This window comes from Helianthus annuus, chromosome 6 (assembly GCF_002127325.2).
Source record: "Helianthus annuus cultivar XRQ/B chromosome 6, HanXRQr2.0-SUNRISE, whole genome shotgun sequence".
NCBI lineage: Eukaryota > Viridiplantae > Streptophyta > Magnoliopsida > Asterales > Asteraceae > Helianthus > Helianthus annuus.
Genome location: NC_035438.2, coordinates 142,123,886 through 142,142,181, shown reverse-complemented (window position 1 = coordinate 142,142,181; position 18,296 = coordinate 142,123,886).

Genomic DNA, 18,296 nt, shown 5'->3' with positions numbered 1-18,296 from the left:
ACTGGTTTTCTTGGGGTGTCACATCCTCCCCCCGTTGATCTGGAATTTCGTCCCGAAATTCCGTGGTAGTAGCTTCAGCCTCAGTAGTGGTTGTATTGGTTTCGAATAACTGGGGATACTTTTCTGTCATCTGGTCTTCGCGTTCCCATGTGTACTCTGGGCCACGACGGGAGTTCCAACGAACTCGAACAAGAGGGATTCTCTTGTTTTTGAGGACCTTAACATCCCGGTCCGTGATTTCAACTGGCTCCTCGACGAACTGCAACCGCTCGTCGATAGTGAGTTCCTTAAAAGGAACAATGAGGGTCTCATCTGACAGGCACTTTTTCAGATTCGACACGTGAAAGACATTGTGAACTGCCCCGAGTTCAGCTGGTAGGTTTAGCTTGTAGGCCACTTTGCCTATTTTCTCAATGATTTCGAATGGTCCGACGTACCGCGGATTTAGTTTGCCCCGCTTGCCAAAACGTACCACACCCTTCCAGGGTGAGACTTTAAGTAAAACCCGGTCCCCGACCTGAAATTCCAATGGCTTCCTACGCTTATCCGCATAGGCTTTCTGACGGTCGCGTGCTGCCGCCATGCGTTGCCGTATCTGCGCAATCTTTTCCGTGGCGTCCACTACAATCTCTGGACCCGTGATCTGACTATCCCCCACCTCTGCCCAACAGAGAGGTGACCGGCATTTACGCCCGTACAATGCCTCGAATGGAGCGGCTTGTATGCTGGTGTGATAACTGTTATTGTATGAGAATTCCACCAAAGGGAGATGTTTTTCCCAGCTGTTGCCGAAATCGATAACACATGCCCGAAGCATGTCTTCTAGAGTCTGGATCGTTCGCTCTGACTGCCCATCCGTCTGAGGATGATATGCGGTGCTCATGTCTAACCGGGAGCCAAAAGCCTTGTGCATCGCTTGCCATAGCTCTGACGTGAATCGTGCATCGCGATCCAAAATGATGGAAGTGGGCACCCCGTGCCTCGAAACAACTTCTTTAAGATAAACATCTGCGAGAGTGGAGAACTTATCCGTTTCCTTTATAGCCAGGAAGTGTGCAGATTTGGTGAGTCGATCCACGATCACCCATATGGTATCATTCCCACGCTGGGATCTGGGTAAGCCTGTAACAAAATCCATGGAAATTTCTTCCCATTTCCATTGCGGTATCTTGGGTTGCTGAAATAGGCCCGCTGGTTTCTGATACTCCACTTTGACTCTTGCACATGTCAAACACTTGCCAACGTAAGTCGCGATGTGGGCTTTCATGCTAGGCCACCAATATGTTGTTTTGAGATCGTGGTACATTTTATCCGACCCTGGATGTACTGAGTAGCGATACTTGTGTGCTTCATCCATCACAAGCTCTCGTAAACCGCCATAAAGTGGGACCCAAATACGCCCCGTTACATAGTAGGCGCCGTCTGCCTTCTGTCCCATTCGTTGCCTTGAGCCGCGTAAGGCTTCAGCCTTGACGTTTTCGGGTTTTAATGCTTCTATCTGAGCAGTTCGTATCTGTGCAGGAAGATTAGACTGAATAGTGAGTTGCAAAGCTCGTACACGCCTAGGTGTAGTATCTTTTCGACTGAGGGCTTCAGCCACAACATTGGCCTTGCCTGGATGGTACTTGATGGCGCATTCGTAATCGTTCAGAAGTTCGACCCATCTTCGTTGACGCATGTTCAAATCCTTTTGCTTAAGGATATGCTCGAGACTCCTGTGATCGGTGTAAATTGTGCACTTGGTACCATACAGGTAGTGTCGCCATATCTTAAGCGCTTAAACAACAGCTCCTAGCTCTAAATCGTGCGTCGTGTAATTTTGCTCGTGAACCTTGAGTTGCCGCGAAGCGTAAGCAATAACTTTATCCCGTTGCATCAATACACAACCGAGCCCCTGTATCGATGCGTCACAATAGACCACAAAATCTTCCGTGCCCTCTGGCAATGAGAGAATAGGTGCGCTGCAAAGCCTATCCTTTAGGTACTGAAAAGCGGTTGCCTGGGGACCTCCCCAACGGTAGGTGACACCCTTCTGTGTCAGTAGTGTAAGCGGTTGTGCGATCTTCGAAAAGTCTTTGATGAATCGTCTGTAATACCCCGCCAAACCCAAGAATTGGCGTATTTCCGCTGGTGTACGCGGTGCAGGCCAGTTCCTGATCGAATCTACCTTGGATGGATCGACATGAATCCCATCCCTGTTCACCACATGGCCTAAGAAGTGGACTTCACGAAGCCAGAAGTCGTATTTGGAAAACTTGGCGTACAATTGCTCCTTTCGAAGAAGTTCCAAAATCAATTGTAGGTGTTGTTCGTGCTCCTCTTGACTCTTGGAGTAAATCAGAATGTCGTCGATGAAGACAATCACAAACTTGTCTAAGTACGGCTTGCACACCCTATTCATCAGATCCATAAATACAGCAGGTGCGTTCGTTAACCCAAATGGCATGACAAGAAACTCGTAGTGACCGTAGCGAGTTCTGAATGCGGTTTTGGAGACGTCCTCATCCCGGACTCTCAGCTGATGATACCCTGACCTCAAGTCTATCTTGGAGTAGTAGCTCGACCCTTGCAATTGGTCGAATAAGTCGTCTATACGCGGAAGAGGATAACGGTTCTTCACCGTCACCTTGTTCAGTTCACGGTAGTCGATGCACATCCTGAAAGTGCCATCCTTCTTTTACACGAAAAGTACTGGAGCTCCCCAAGGCGATGAGCTTGGACGAATAAAGCCCTTTTCCAAGAGCTCTTGTAGCTGCTTCGACAGTTCTTCCAGTTCGGTTGGAGCTAAACGATACGATGCGCGGGCTATTGGTGCTGCTCCAGGAGCTAACTCAATCTGGAATTCGACTTGGCGATGAGGCGGTAAACCGGGTAAATCTTCAGGAAACACCTGAGGAAAGTCACGTACAACTGGAATATCCTCCAGCTTCTTTTCCTTTGTGGATGCATCAGTGACAAGTGCCAGAATTGCAGTGTGCCCCTTTCGTAAACATTTATGCGCCTTTAAGAAAGAGATGATGCCAACCACAACACCACTCTTGTCGCCTTGAACTTTGAGAGGTTCTTGACTAGAGCGAGGAATACGAATGATCTTTTCCTTGCATAAAATCTCTGCGTGATGTTGGGATAACCAATCCATACCGATGACGACGTCGAAACTACCCAAAACTATGGGTATAAGATCAATCATGAAGGTCTGACCAGCTAAAACGATGCTACAACCCTTGATTACATGTGCGGCTTCTACACTTTTACCATTTGCTAACTCTACGACATGTTTGGTATTTAGGGGTGTTGGTGTACGTTTTAACAATTTACTCATTTTCAAGGACATATAACTTGTATCAGCACCCGAATCAAATAAGACAGCAACATAAGTATCGTCGAGAAGAAACTTACCCATAACCACATTGGGATCATTCATTGCGTCGCCCCGACCCAGCACAAAAGCACGACCCCGAGCTTCGTTGCCATTGTTGTTGTTGTTTCCCCCGTTGTTGTTGTTCCCGTTGCCCTGGTTATTGTTGTTGTTGCGATTCTGGATCTGGTTCAATTGGGGGCAATCACGTTTGAAGTGGCCTTCAGCCCCACACTGGAAACATCCCTGGTTTCCACGCTGTGGCTGCTGCTGCTGGTTCTATGGAGCTGGCGGTGGGTTGCTGGTTCTGATTTGCTGGCCGTGAGCTTCTACAATCCTTAGCCTCATGACCCATCTTGAGGCATCTTTGACAACGTTCCCTGCGACATCTTCCACTGTGGTGTTTGTTGCACCTACTACACCATGGGTGAATTCCCCGATATCCACCCTGTCCCTGACTGCCTGATGATTGCTGATTCGGACTCTGGTAGTCATTTGTCTTGCGCTGCTGTGCTTGAGACTGAACAGAAACTGATCCCTTGCTGGAATCCCCCTCCCATTTTCTCTTGTTGTCACTGGGAGTAGCAGAAATAGTAACAACAGTAGTGGTAGCACTGATGCGTTTTGGCAGCTTGTTCTGTTCCACTGCCTGATCGGTGAGTCGATGAGCAAGACGCTGAATGTCTTGGATGTTGTTGAGGTTAGCCGAGGTCACGTGGCTCTGAATCTCCGGCGCAAGCCCCTTGAGATACAACTCAATGCGCTTAACTGGAGGGTCCACCATCGTTGGACACAAGATGGCCAGTTCGTTTGATCGTTTCGTATAAGCTTCGATTTCTGACCCCGTCATTTTCAGATGATACAGTTCCACCTCCAACTTGTGGATGTCATCACGCGTGCAGTATTCTCGTTTGATCAGTTCCTTGAAATCTTCCCAAGGTGTGGCGTTAGCAGCTGCCAACCTTAGGATCTGAACTTGCGCGTTCCACCAGGTTAGCGCAATCCCTTCCAACGTGCCAGTGGTATACTTGACCCTGCGAGCCTCAGGGCATTCACACATCTCAAATACCGACTCGAGCTTTTCAAACCAATGGAGGAGTCCCACTGCCCCCTCGGTGCCACTGAAAGTGCTTGGACGACAGTCCATGAAGTTCTTGAATGTGCAGACAGGTTGTGGAGCGTTTTGACCTGCTGGTGCAGCTGCAAGTGCCGCAGCAACTCGTTCATTGATAAGTGCCGTCAACTGGGCTTGAGTCATGTTCACACGTCCAGACATGATCTTCATAGTAAAAGTAGAGTAAGTGTGAAAGGTTCGCGAGTAGTGCGATGACAGAAGAGTGTAAGCACATAGGTATTCTCATGTAGTGACGTATAGTAGGCAATGTAATCTAAGCATACTACGAGCAATGTTCTATATAGTTCTAGCAAGCAGGTAATAAACGTAAACCTGATTACCTAAGATGTTGAGTCTTGTACGTGGAGCGAAGCGTCGTTGTGGATCATTGAGAGCACTGTTCTGGTTATAGTCTGGTTTTAATAAAAACGTTTTTCCCATATTAAAACCAAGTTCTCTATAACCAATGGCTCTGATACCAATCTGTCACACCCCCAAAAATCCACACGCGGAGTACCACCGCTTGGAGGCGTGACATGACCAGGATCAAGCCATCAATCATATTGAACACAACATAATATAAATAAGATAGTTCGTAAAACCCAATTCAATACAATTGATGTTCTAAACCAAACATAGTATCAATAGCGGAAGCGTAATAATGAAAATCCAAAGTATGTAAATGTAAACCCAAAGTAATGTTAAGTTTGATTGTTTAAACGTTTTAACATGGCATCCACGATCCATGTTCCACAACGACCTGCTCCTTCCTAGTGCAAGCTCCATAAGTACCTAAGGTCCTGCAAGGCATGCAGCAGAGAGTCAACAACTAGTTGAGCGAGTTCACAGTTAATAGTTCAGTAATAGCAAGTCGTATTAGTACGTGTATCAGTATGTTCGTTCGTTATTCATGTATTAGTTCGTATCGCGGCCTCCCAGGCAGGTATGCGAAGATTTGGGGAAAATTTCCCAAGTATTCTAGACTAGGTTTATTTTGTATCGCGGCCTCCCAGGCAGCTGTGCGAAGATTAGTAAATTTAGTTCGCGGCCTTCCTATGGCAGGTGTGCGAAGTCAGTCATAATATCGCTGCCAACCCTTGGCAGGTGTGCGAAGATCAGTTTAATAAGTGTTACTAGTCTAGTCGTATCTTATCGTTAGGTTCTATCATCTGAGTATACACAATAATTCATCAAATCCCATTCCCACCCGGGAACCCCATGCCTTGGCTGTGTGAACTCACCTTGGGTTTGCTCGGTATGCTAAGTATGTGCTCGAAGTAAATCAATCACGTCCTAGGGTATGCACGTATACACAGTCAGTTTGTATTCATTTTGTTCACGTATAGACATATCACCAAGTAGCACATTGCACGTATTCAAGATTATGCAAGTCATGTTCATCATTTAACAGCAGTTAGTTAATACAGTTAACTTCTAACAGAGTCTAACTAGGTTACTGTGCAGTTAACCAAGTTGACAAATTACAGGTCGGCGAAACATATTCTGTTTCACCAACTACCCTTGGCGAAACACCCCCCTCTATTTCGTCAAACCCCCTTGGCGAATCAAAATCCAGTTTCGTCAACTGTCTTTGGCGAAACACTTCCCCTGTTTCGTCAATATCAGTTCCGTCAACACATCAGTTACACATTCAACAATTTCACAGAATTCACAGGAACCCTAACTGCCGTCAATCATCAAACCGAAATCATGCAGGAGTCACTAACATATAAATCATCATTCAATCATTATGAAATCATTCAATCATATTAGGCCAAACATTAACTTTAACAAGCTGTTCATACAACGAGTATAACACGAGCATCATCCGATTAATTACTAGTTCAGATTCGTGTGTTCAATGGTTCATCATATAGCTACATTCGGTTAGTCCAATCATATGCGCAAACAGTTGACATTACGTAAAACTCATAGAACCCTAACCATACCCATGTTTCACATAACCTATGAGACTAATCTTTCACGCTTAACAACATCAGAATCAATATACTTCTACCAATTTACAGATCAAGATCATACGTAGAGAAACCAAAGAATCTATAAGTCTATTTAACAAACATGCAACTAACCGAGATGGATGATACGAATGTTCGACCGTTCACGAGAGCTTGGGGAATACACAGGGCTGCCGTCAAAGTGGGGAGAGTTCTAGGGTTTCTTACTTTTGCTAAACCGTATGAAACATAAGTCTGTGCATGTTAATATACGCGTTTTACCTTAATGGGCCCGAACTGGGCTTTGGCGAAACTGGTTGGGCCGACGGAACACTTGTTTCGTCGAGACTAGGTTTGGCGAAACACCCTTGTGTTTCGTTGAGTCACTATTGGCGAATCACCTGATTCGTCGAATCCTAAGTGAGCTTAATTCCGTAATGGGCTTAATCAGTTACAATCTCATGTTACACTTACACAACCAACCACATACTCATGAAATCACAAACACTTTATCATATCACAACGTATACATTACAAGTCAAACAAATCAACAACTAAACAGTTAAAGTCAACGGTCAAAGTCAACGTGCATTTAATGCGAAAGTGAAAGTCGAAAGTTCGAGTTGTCACAATACAGGCGACCCGCGTAAAGGTAGGCTGACCTCTTACGCGGGCCGCGTCAGCCCTCCAGATACAGAAAATGCAGACAGGTTCACTGTTTGCTGTTTTAACCGACTTAGAATGCCATTATGAGAGCATGGGTGCCCCCTAAACGACCCCTAGCACTCTGGGACACTTGGTGATCATCCAAGAACACTTGTAGCACTTGTTGTCATGATCTAATTCATCCAAGATTGCTATAAAAGGCCATTCATGTTGTAACATTTGTTCACACCTCATTTCTTCACTCCTGGAGCTTTCTGAAGCACAAGAGCCCTCTCTAAGCATCCCTGGTCATTCACAAAAACTTCAGTAAGTGTGCTTGATCTTTCTTAATTAAGGTTTGCTTAGTTTTAGCCCAAAAGTCAATCCGTCGTAATTAACGATTGACTTTATGATAAATCACAAATGGTCCAGTGGTTTGTCGAATCAAAGGTAGTTATATGTTGGTAATCATGTGGGCTTTAAACCCCAAAAAGGGCACCCTCTGATTCCCACTCTAACTAGTCCGAATGTCGAGTCAAACTTGCTTAGAAAAAGTCAACAGCATACTAATTTGCGATTTTATGCATAATCAGTAATGTAGACGGCGTGTAACCTATTTTAACACTCATATAACATGATAATAAGTATATTAACTAGTCTAAGCTTGTTTGATCCGACCATTTACTGTTTTGACACGGTTCGGAACCGAAAGTCGCAAAACTTTGACTTTTGCTTTGACTTCAGTTCTGACCCGCTATGGTATGTTTTAGATATGCCTTAGGACTCTCTTAGGATCGGGTTACATGATGGTATAACCCTCTGTGACCGGTTCATTGTTTGTCCGAGTCTTTAGCACATTTCCGTTAAACGCCTAAAAGTTAACCATAACGCCCTTTTTACTTTAAAATGAGAATTTTGGACATGTGAAAGGACAATAACCTTAGTTACTGATTTCTAAGCATGTCCCTAAAATTTCACGTCAATCCGAGGTCTAGAATAGGAGTTATGCTAAATAGCGCAATTACGGAAACTTTAGTAATTAAACGGCGCATTTAGCATAAAGCCTATCTAAACCCAAATTTTGACACCAAACCTTCTACACACTGATGTAAAATAATATTTTGAGATTTTTAAAGATTTTTAATCATTTTTTTACCTGCTCATAACCTGCGGTTATGGCATCGGTTCGGTAAATGCCGAATATACCCTTTTTGGACATAACTTGAGTTCTACAAGGTATTTTGACCTGATTCCAATTGCTACTGATTTTAAATAATAAATAGAGTATTTTGGACTTTATAAACTATTCAGAAAACTTAGATTTCCTGTAGAACTCAGAAACCTCTTTTATAATCTTTAAAGTGACCGAAATACCCCTACGGGGCATTTATTGGATTTAAACTCATTACGAGCATTATGGAAGGTATCCTACTGATACCACAACCTCTTTAGAGCATATTAACTTAGGAAACCTGTGTAGGACTCTTACGGTTACCCGTTACGCCTTTTGCGCGCACGGTTTGGTTTATGTAACTAGTTTACATAAACTAGCCGAAACGGGTCAAACCTTATCGTTTATACCTCAAAATCCAGAGTGTGGTTATTATACCCATATAAAACAAGTCTTCAAACTTTTTGGGTCCAAACCACATTCCATTCCCGGTTTTCGCCTTTCACCAGATTAAACTGTAATTATCCTTTGAAACTAACCGGTCTAAGCTAAGGCTAGATTAAAGACCCGTTAGGATTCTAATAGGTTGTTTAAACCTTCGTTCCAGAGTAGGAGACCAGTAAAAGAAACTTGCATTTTTTTGATTGAGGTTTAATACTTGCTCAGGTAAATACCTTTAACTTATTTTCCGTTATACGGGCTTGGGTTACGGTATTTAAAATACCGCTTGGTCGGGCAATTGACCCCAACTCATTAGTAGTTGGGTATTATCAATGTGACCCGTTTAAAAATTGGTTTTGTTGGCTTTACGCCTTTGGGAGCTTAATGACTATGTCCCGGATATCCTTGGCATCATTTTACGAAATGGCCACGACCTCAACACACGGGTGTAGGCGTACACCCGTCAATGTGTCTGTATTATAAAGGTATAACCGTTGGTTTTCCCGCCACGGCTTTATGCTTTGTGGCGTGTCTATTAACCTTAAACCCGGCACGACCCGGGCAACCGAACGCATAGTGAACATGTAATTCTTTTACAATATTTAATTGATAAATTAACCCAAGTTATAAAGAGTTTGTGCCTTGTGCATAATCAATTTTATTAAACATTTTTACAAAAGTGTCGGTTGAATGTATTTACCAGTGTAAACTGACGTATTTTCCCCAAAAGATTAAATGCAGGTTCTGTACGAAATAGGCTGGCCACTCCTTAAGCATCGTTAGAGTCTCGCAAGCTTGGGATGCCATATCTGTTGAACAATATTTATATTTTTATTTGATCCCCTGTGGATTTATTTTCGACTAATCGTGATACTTGGATACTACAATCGATGGTTGAAATATAATCTATCTTTATGCTTCCGTTGTGCATTTATATATTGTGGTTTGACTATATTGTTTCCAACTACGTCACGGTAATCCCCCACCGGGCCCACCGGTGAAACACGTGGAAATCGGGGTGTGACACCAGCCGTATTAAACCGACATTTGAGATGATCAATGTATTTTATACGGTGACTTATACCGGTGGTTTTTACTCTTTCAATTCTCGGACCGGTAGTGTTATCCCTTGCAGTTCCAATCCTCCGAAGAGCCTACATGATTGGAAACAAAAAATTTTCTATATCCGTCGAGGTGTTATCCCTGTGGACATGCATTATAGGGTAGTAAGTGAGGGGATCCCCAAGGTGAATGTGGTGGTAGGTTTTGCTCAGCAAGCATGCTACAAGAAGTTGACAGAGAAAGCTACTTCTATTTCTCAACTTGAGGAGATGGCTCTCGTGGGTGCTGGTATGAGCCTGTTGTGGGTCCCTAAGAACCCTTTTGGTGTTCCCGTGTATGGTTATCAGGGTAAATGTAAGTGTCGTTGATTGTTTGTTTGTCTTGTCTTCTTGTTTTGTATTGTTCTTACTCATGTTTTTGCGTTTCTCAGTTGGGTATAGCTTGTTGAATGCCCTTGACCCGAAGGCCGGTGGTGCCATGGTTGAAGCAATTCAGAAAGATGGGAAGTCTACGTGGTTGGATCAGATCCGTTACCATTTCTTGCATCCAACCAGTGAGAGTTTCGCTGCCTATGGCAATACTGTTTTAGGTGAAGACGATGAAGATGATGTTGATGGTACCTCTGACCCCACTCGAGAGGAAGTTATCGTCCTTTCGAGTGAGGGTTCTGACAGATCTTTTGAAGGCCTAACCCTTCATTCCGCGCGTGCAGGTCCGGCGCGAGGGGCTGTTAATGAGCCAGTTAATGAGCCTGCTGATGTTGAGGCTGAAGTACCGGTTGAGACTGCTGAACAATTGGAGACTCGGAGAAAGAAAAAATCGAACAAGTTAGAGGGGAAAGAGAAAAGGGCCGAGGAAAAAGCCACTAAAGCTCCTCGTAAGCGTCCCTCTACTCTTCCTTTCCTAGATTATGTTGTCGTTTCTGATACATTGTTCGGTTTAGGAGTAGAAGAGAAACGTGGTGGGTCTGATCCTGATGACAGCGCCACCTTGACAGAGATGATGAAGAAGAAAGCTTTGGAAGATAAGAAACGGAAACTTGACGAGCAGGCCGCTGTGATTCTTGCGTCGAAAAAAGCTAGGCTCCAGAAGGAAACTCCTCCTGCCCCTGAGTCTGAGATTGATTTTGGTGTTTTTACTGCCACTCAAGGGAATTTATTGGAAAAAAATTATGAGGCTTCTGGTTCTGGAGGTACAAAATTTTTCGTTTGTTTGCTTGGGTTGTCTTTTCTTTGCCTTCTTTCTGATTATTTTGTCGGTATTTCAGCAGGTGTGAAGCCGGTTAAGGCTGCTCGTAGGTTTGATATTTCTCAGATTACTCCCCCCTCTTCTCCTCCTTCGAGGACTCTTGGTTTGTCCACTCCTCCCGAAGTTCCGGTTGAGAAGGAGAAACAAATTCTTGTTGAAGTGGAACAGGTAGGAGAAGATGGTGGCGCTGGTGATGGTGGTGATGGTGGTGTCGTTGGCGGTGATGGTCGAGGTAAGGGTGTTGAAACGGAAGCGGAGTCTAGTGAGGCTACGCATCGTCAGACCATTTATACCAGACGTCATCCGGCCCCTGGTGGTGGTACCTCTGGGGTTCCTCATGAGTTTGAACACGTTCAAGCTGGGTCCTGGGATACTCATAACCCAGCGTGTGATGATTTGCCGCATGCCCCTCGATGGCATTTAACCCAGGGTTCCCGGATGAATGATCATGCCAACTCTCAGGAATTCTTCAACTTGTCTCTTCCCCTGCTGAGAGGTTGTTCCAGAAACGGCGTAACCGATTTGATCTCTTAGATGATCACATTCATGCTGGTGTTAACTTCTTCGCCACTTCCCAAGAGATTGTTCGCGAATGGAAGCTAATGGGGGAGGAGACACTTGAGTTTGAGAATGAGAAGAGGGCGTTTGCTGAGGAGAGGGAGAAGTTTAATGCTGAGAAGAAGGGTTTATTGTGGAGGGTTTCGGATGCTGAGCAAAAACTTGCGCAGGAGAAGCAGGTCAATGTTTAAAAGCAAAAGGATTCGGAGACTTCTTGCGAACGTACTAATGCAGAAATGCAATCTCAGCGCGATGCGATTGTCAGGTTATCTGGTGAGAAGAAAAAGCTTAGTGAGGAAGCTGAGCAAGCGCGCGTTGCAGCTGAGAAAAGGGAAGAAGAGTATGGTCAACGTATAGCTATGCTGGAGGAATTTGGTTAGAAGAAGGTTGCAGAGTGCAAAGCTTCTGAGCTTCTTACTGAAGAGATTTCTGCTGATTATAAATGGCTCCTCTCGCACGCGGTGCCTTGGTACTTTCCTTTATGCATTTTGATTTTTGATTTGTATTTATTGCTTCTCTTATGTCTTTGTATGCTTATTGTAGATTTTTGAGCGTATTGTGAAATCCCATGAGCTTGCCAATTACATGTTTGAATTGGGTCAAGCTGCCTATAATAGCGGTCGGAAGGAAGGTTATAGCGAGGGCATGGCTGCTGTGGTGAACAAAGAAAAAGATTACCATTTTGAATTGTTCAAGGAAGATTGTTCCGGTAAGTATGCGCCAAGCGCCGTGAGTACGAGTTTGTTGAATTCGGCATTGTAAAAGCTGTTGAAAAGTTGCCCCGTAAGGCGGACGCTGTTGCTTTTCTGGAAAAAAGCACTTGGTGAAGAAGGACAAGAGACTGGAGGTGCTGGCCTTAGTCATCAAGAATGAAGAATCCCGGCCTGCGTGCCGTGTATGGCCTTGGATGGCCTTGTAACCGACCGACAATCTCATGAACAATTTCAGCTTTATTTTTGTGAACAAGTTACCTGTGTTTGCCTGTGAACATTTAGCTATGTATGGCAGCTTTTATGTTAATTTTCATCCTTGCTATTTTGTTTGTATGTGAATTTTGCTATCGTTACAATATGTGCATGTGCAATTACTTTGATTTAGGTATCATGAATGAATGATGGCGCTGACAGGTTGTGCTGTGTTGGTTACAACGTTTATTCTGTCGTTTGTGCGCATGGTTCGATTCATGTGTACGAAGTGATCGAGTTACAGGTTATTGTTTTGACCCAGCTGTGTTTAGCTTTGAGGGTCCTACAATGTTTACTTACTGTGTCACACCCCCAAAATCCACCTGCGGAGTATCACCGCATGGGAGCGTGACTGACCAGGATCAAGTCACCAATCATATTGAACATGTAATTAATATCAAGTATAATAAATGCAAACCAATCATTCAATACGATAGGTGTTCAAAACATAATTATAGTATCAAGTGTAGCGGAAGCATAAGTATGAAAACCCAATGTATATCATAGTTCAAATGTTTAAATGTTTTAAACAAAACATCCTCGATCCATGCTCCACAACGACCTGCTCCTCCCTGTGCAAGCTCCATGTATCTAACGACCTGCAAGGCATGTAACAGAGGATCAACAACTAGTTGAGCGAGTTCACAGTTTATAGTTTAGTAATTGTAATAAAGTAGTAAGCCTTGTATTCGTTTATTAAGTCATGTATCGTAATAGTTCGTATCGCAGCCCTCCTAGGCATGTATGCGAAGATTAGGGAAAGTTCTCATGTATTCTAGACTAGGTATGTTTGTATCGCGGCCACCCGGCACCTGTGCGAAGATTTTAGCGCATAGTTCGCAGCCTTCTTAGGCATGTGTGCGAAGATTAGTCATATTATCGCAGCCAACCCTGGCATGTGTGCGAAGATCAGTCATATTATCGCAGCCAACCCCGGCGTGTGTGCGAAGATCAGTTCTATAAGCATCACTAGTCTAGCAGTATCTTAACCAATCACCTTCCTCACCCGAGGATCATATCACTACGTTCCATTATCTAGAGAAGTACAAATAAATAAATCAGTCCCATTCCCACCCTGGGAACCCCATGCCTTGGCTGTGTGAACTCACCTTGGTTTGCTCGGTATGACTAGTTTCTTTGTTTATCAATTAATCAAGCATGCCCTAACATGGTTTATCAATACCAATCAGTTCTGTATTTACATGAATCACATCTTTCACGTACGATTATCTCACGTATTCATTGTTCACATAAAGAACATTGTCGTACATGTAACGCACACATGCAATCCCAGTCATGATAGTTCACCCATTCATCTAGTGCCATCTAATAATCGCTTAACATGTAATTAGCCCAACTGTACAACATACGGACACACACAATCTACTCGCATACACTTCAAGTCTAGTTATTAAACATGTGCAGCACATTAACTATGCAAGGCCCAATCAGGTAAAGCTTAACCCAACCGGCCCAACTAAACTTGGACCACACATCCCACTAGACACAAAGGTCGGACAATGTCCACAAGGCAGAAACTCGGACTGTTATGCATGATAATAAGTCGGACTTCTTGCACTCTTATAAAACTCGGACAGGTTAACATTCAGAAAGATCGGACCATTACATGTTAACAAGAATCTGACATAACCCTTACATTTAAAAGTCGGATACATGTTAACACTTAAAACTCGGACATAAGGTGTGGGTTCTATGCTTGAAACTCGGACAGGGGTGTGGGGGGTCACAAGGTCGGACAAGAGGGAGGGGGGGCTGCCCCTTCCAAAAACTCGGACCCCCTTTGGTCCAAACAAAAGTCGGACAAGGGTTTGGGTTAAAAACTCGGACCAAGTCCCTTTACTCTTAAAATTTCGGACAGCATATTGTAACATAAAGCTCGGACCTCTATTACTATTAAAAGTCGGAACATCATACTTCTGATAAAAGTCGGACCCTTCTCTTTATTTAAGAAAATTCGGACCCCTTACCATACACATGAAACTCGGACTACATCAAATACGAAACTCAGACTATATACATCAATCACATAATTCGGACCCTTATAACTTATAAAGGTCGGACCTTATTCTCATAAAACTCAGACTATTCATTACGTTACAAAACCCAGATCAACAATCAGTCATCATACGATTATTCAAGTTCACAGTTACGTTCTTACGATCAGAAACCCTAACTCATTCTTATGCATTGCAGTGATCAATCAACAATCAATATCTCTAACACATCATGCATCTTAATCATCAGGCAATTGGTTGTACGACTAATCAACCACATTATCACAGTAATCAGAATCAAATCAACAATTACAGAACTAGCATGTGAAGAACTAGGGTTTTCATGCAACACAAAATCAAGAATTAAGAACACTAAACAATCATTAACAATTACCTTGAATTTATTCTAAAGAGAGTGTGGAATCAAGAGAGATGAAGGACTTGTGCCAATGATGATGATGATTGATTGCCAGAGAAACTCAGAGAAAGTGAAAGTACGTGTTTTGTTTCTTTGGTGATGATTAGTGAAGGGAATTAGGGTTAAGAATGATTATAGTTTCACTATTAGCACTAAATACCCTTAGATATTATCTATTACAGTTTCATCACCACATTCCATTATTTGTCAAATCTATCACAAGTAACACATAACCATGCACAATCACAATATACTTTATTAAATCACAACGTTACAGTTTCACAGCAAACTAATTGTGTAAGTAAACGATTAAACAAACAATGAACGTGCAATAAATGTGAAATTGGAATCTTGGAAACTCGAGTTGTCACATTATCCCCAACTTGAAAGAAATTTCGTCCCGAAATTTAGCATGCGGTTACTGAGGAAGCTAGGTAAGTTGTATCGTTTACTGGTTTTCCTGGGGTGTCACATCATCCCCCCGTTGATTTGGAATTTCGTCCCGAAATTCTGCAGTAGTAGCTTCAGCCTCAGTAGTGGTTGCACGGTTTTCGAATAACTGGGGATACTTGAGTTTCATTTGATCTTCGCGTTCCCAGGTATACTCTGGGCCACGACGGGAGTTCCAACGAACTCGTACAAGAGGTATTCTAGTGTTCTTCAGGACCTTAACATCCCGGTCCGTGATTTCAACTGGTTCCTCGACGAACTGGAACCGCTCGTCGATAGTGAGTTCCTTAAAAGGAACTATGAGGGTCTCATCTGACAGGCACTTCTTCAGATTCGACACGTGGAATACGTTGTGAACTGCACCGAGTTCAGCTGGTAGGTTTAGTCTGTAGGCTACTTGGCCTATTCTGTCAGTGATTTCGAACGGTCCAACATACCGTGGATTGAGCTTGCCTCGTTTACCAAAACGAACCACACCCTTCCAGGGTGAGACTTTGAGTAGCACTCGATCCCCAACTTGGAACTCGAGCGGTTTTCTGCGTTTATTAGCGTAGCTTTTCTGGCGATCACGAGCTGCTGCCATGCGTTGTCGTATCTGTGCTATTCGTTCAGTAGCGTCAACTACCATTTCTGGACCTGTAATCTGACTATCCCCCACCTCTGCCCAACAGAGAGGTGACCGGCATTTACGTCCGTACAATGCCTCGAATGGAGCGGCCTGAATGCTGGTGTGGTAACTGTTATTGTACGAAAACTCCACTAACGGGAGGTGCTTTTCCCAGCTGTTGCCGAAATCGATAACACACGCCCAAAGCATGTCTTCTAGCGTTTGGATCGTGCGCTCAGACTGCCCATCCGTCTGCGGGTGATAAGCTGTGCTCATGTCTAATCGAGATCCAAAAGCTTTATACATTGCTTGCCATAGTTCTGAAGTGAATCGTGCATCGCGATCCGAGATAATAGAGGTTGGCACTCCGTGCCTTGAAACAACTTCCTTCAAGTAGACGTCTGCTAAGGTAGGAAACTTATCTGTTTCTTTGATAGCCAAGAAATGAGCAGACTTTGTGAGTCGATCAACGATCACCCAAATAGTATCATTCCCACGCTGGGACCTAGGCAGACCAGTAACAAAATCCATGGAAATTTCTTCCCATTTCCACTGCGGTATCTTAGGTTGCTGAAGTAGGCCTGAGGGTTTCTGGTACTCTGTCTTGACTCTCGCACAAGTCAAACATTTGCCGACGTAAGTTGCAATGTGGGCCTTCATGCTAGGCCACCCATATGTAGTTCTAATATCGTGATACATTTTATCCGAACCTGGATGTACCGAGTAGCGAGACTTATGAGCTTCATCCATCACAAGTTCCCGTAAACCGCCATATAGTGGGACCCAAATACGTCCTGTTACATAGTAGACGCCGTCTTCCCTTTGTTCTAATCGTTGCCTTGAGTCGCGTAAAGCTTCATCCTTTACGTTTTCCGGTTTCAATGCTTCTACCTGAGCATCTCGTATCTGTGCTGGAAGATTAGACTGAATGGTGAGTTGCAATGCTCGTACGCGCTTAGGTGTAGTGTCTTTCCGACTGAGGGCGTCAGCCACAACATTGGCTTTGCCTGGATGGTACTTGGTGGCGCATTCGTAATCGTTCAAAAGTTCGACCCATCTTCGTTGACGCATGTTCAATTCCTTCTGCTTGAAGATATGCTCGAGACTCCTGTGATCGGTGTAAATAGTGCACTTGGTACCGTACAGGTAGTGTCGCCATATCTTGAGCGCGAAAACAACAGCTCCCAGCTCTAAATCGTGCATCGTGTAGTTCCGTTCATGAACCTTAAGTTGGCGCGAAGCGTAAGCAATGACCTTGTCGCACTGCATTAACACACATCGAAGACCCTGGATGGATGCATCACAATATACTACAAAATCATATGTGCCTTCTGGCAATGAGAGGATAGGTGCACTGCAAAGTCTATCCTTTAAGTGCTGGAAAGCAGTTTCCTGATTGTTGCCCCAGCGGTAGGTGACACCCTTCTGTGTCAGTAGTGTAAGTGGCTGAGCAATCTTTGAGAAATCTTTGATAAACCGTCTGTAGTAACCCGCCAAACCCAAGATTTGGCGTATTTCCGCTGGTGTACGTGGTGCAGGCCAGTTCCTGATCGAATCTACCTTGGATGGATCAACATGGATCCCATCCTTGTTTACTACGTGGCCTAGAAAGTGGACTTCACGAAGCCAGAAGTCACATTTCGAAAACTTAGCGTACAGCTGTTCCTTTCGAAGGAGTTCCAAAATAAGTCGTAGATGCTGCTCGTGCTCCTCCTGACTCTTGGAGTAGGTCAAGATGTCGTCAATAAACACTATCACAAATTTGTCTAGGTAGGGTTTGCACACCCTGATCATAAGATCCATAAATACGGCAGGCGCGTTCGTTAACCCGAATGGCATGACAAGAGACTCGTAGTGACCGTAGCGAGTCCTGAATGCGGTTTTGGAGACGTCCTCGTCCCGGACTCTCAGCTGATGGTAACCTGACCTCAAGTCTATCTTGGAGTAGTAACTCGACCCTTGCAACTGGTCGAATAAGTCGCCAATACGAGGAAGAGGATAACGGTTCTTCACTGTGACCTTGTTCAGTTCACGGTAATCAATTTCACATCCTGAAGGTGCCATCCTTCTTTTTCACAAATAATTGGTATCCAAGAGTTCTTGTAGCTCCCCAAGGCGAAGAGATAGGTCGGATAAATCCCTTATCCAAGATTTCTTGTAGCTGCGTCGATAGTTCTTCCAATTCTGGTGGAGCTAAGCGATACGGTGCGTGAGATATAGGTGCTGTCCAAAACTATAGGAATGAGGTCGATAGGGAATGTCTGACCGGCGAGGATAAGATTACAACCC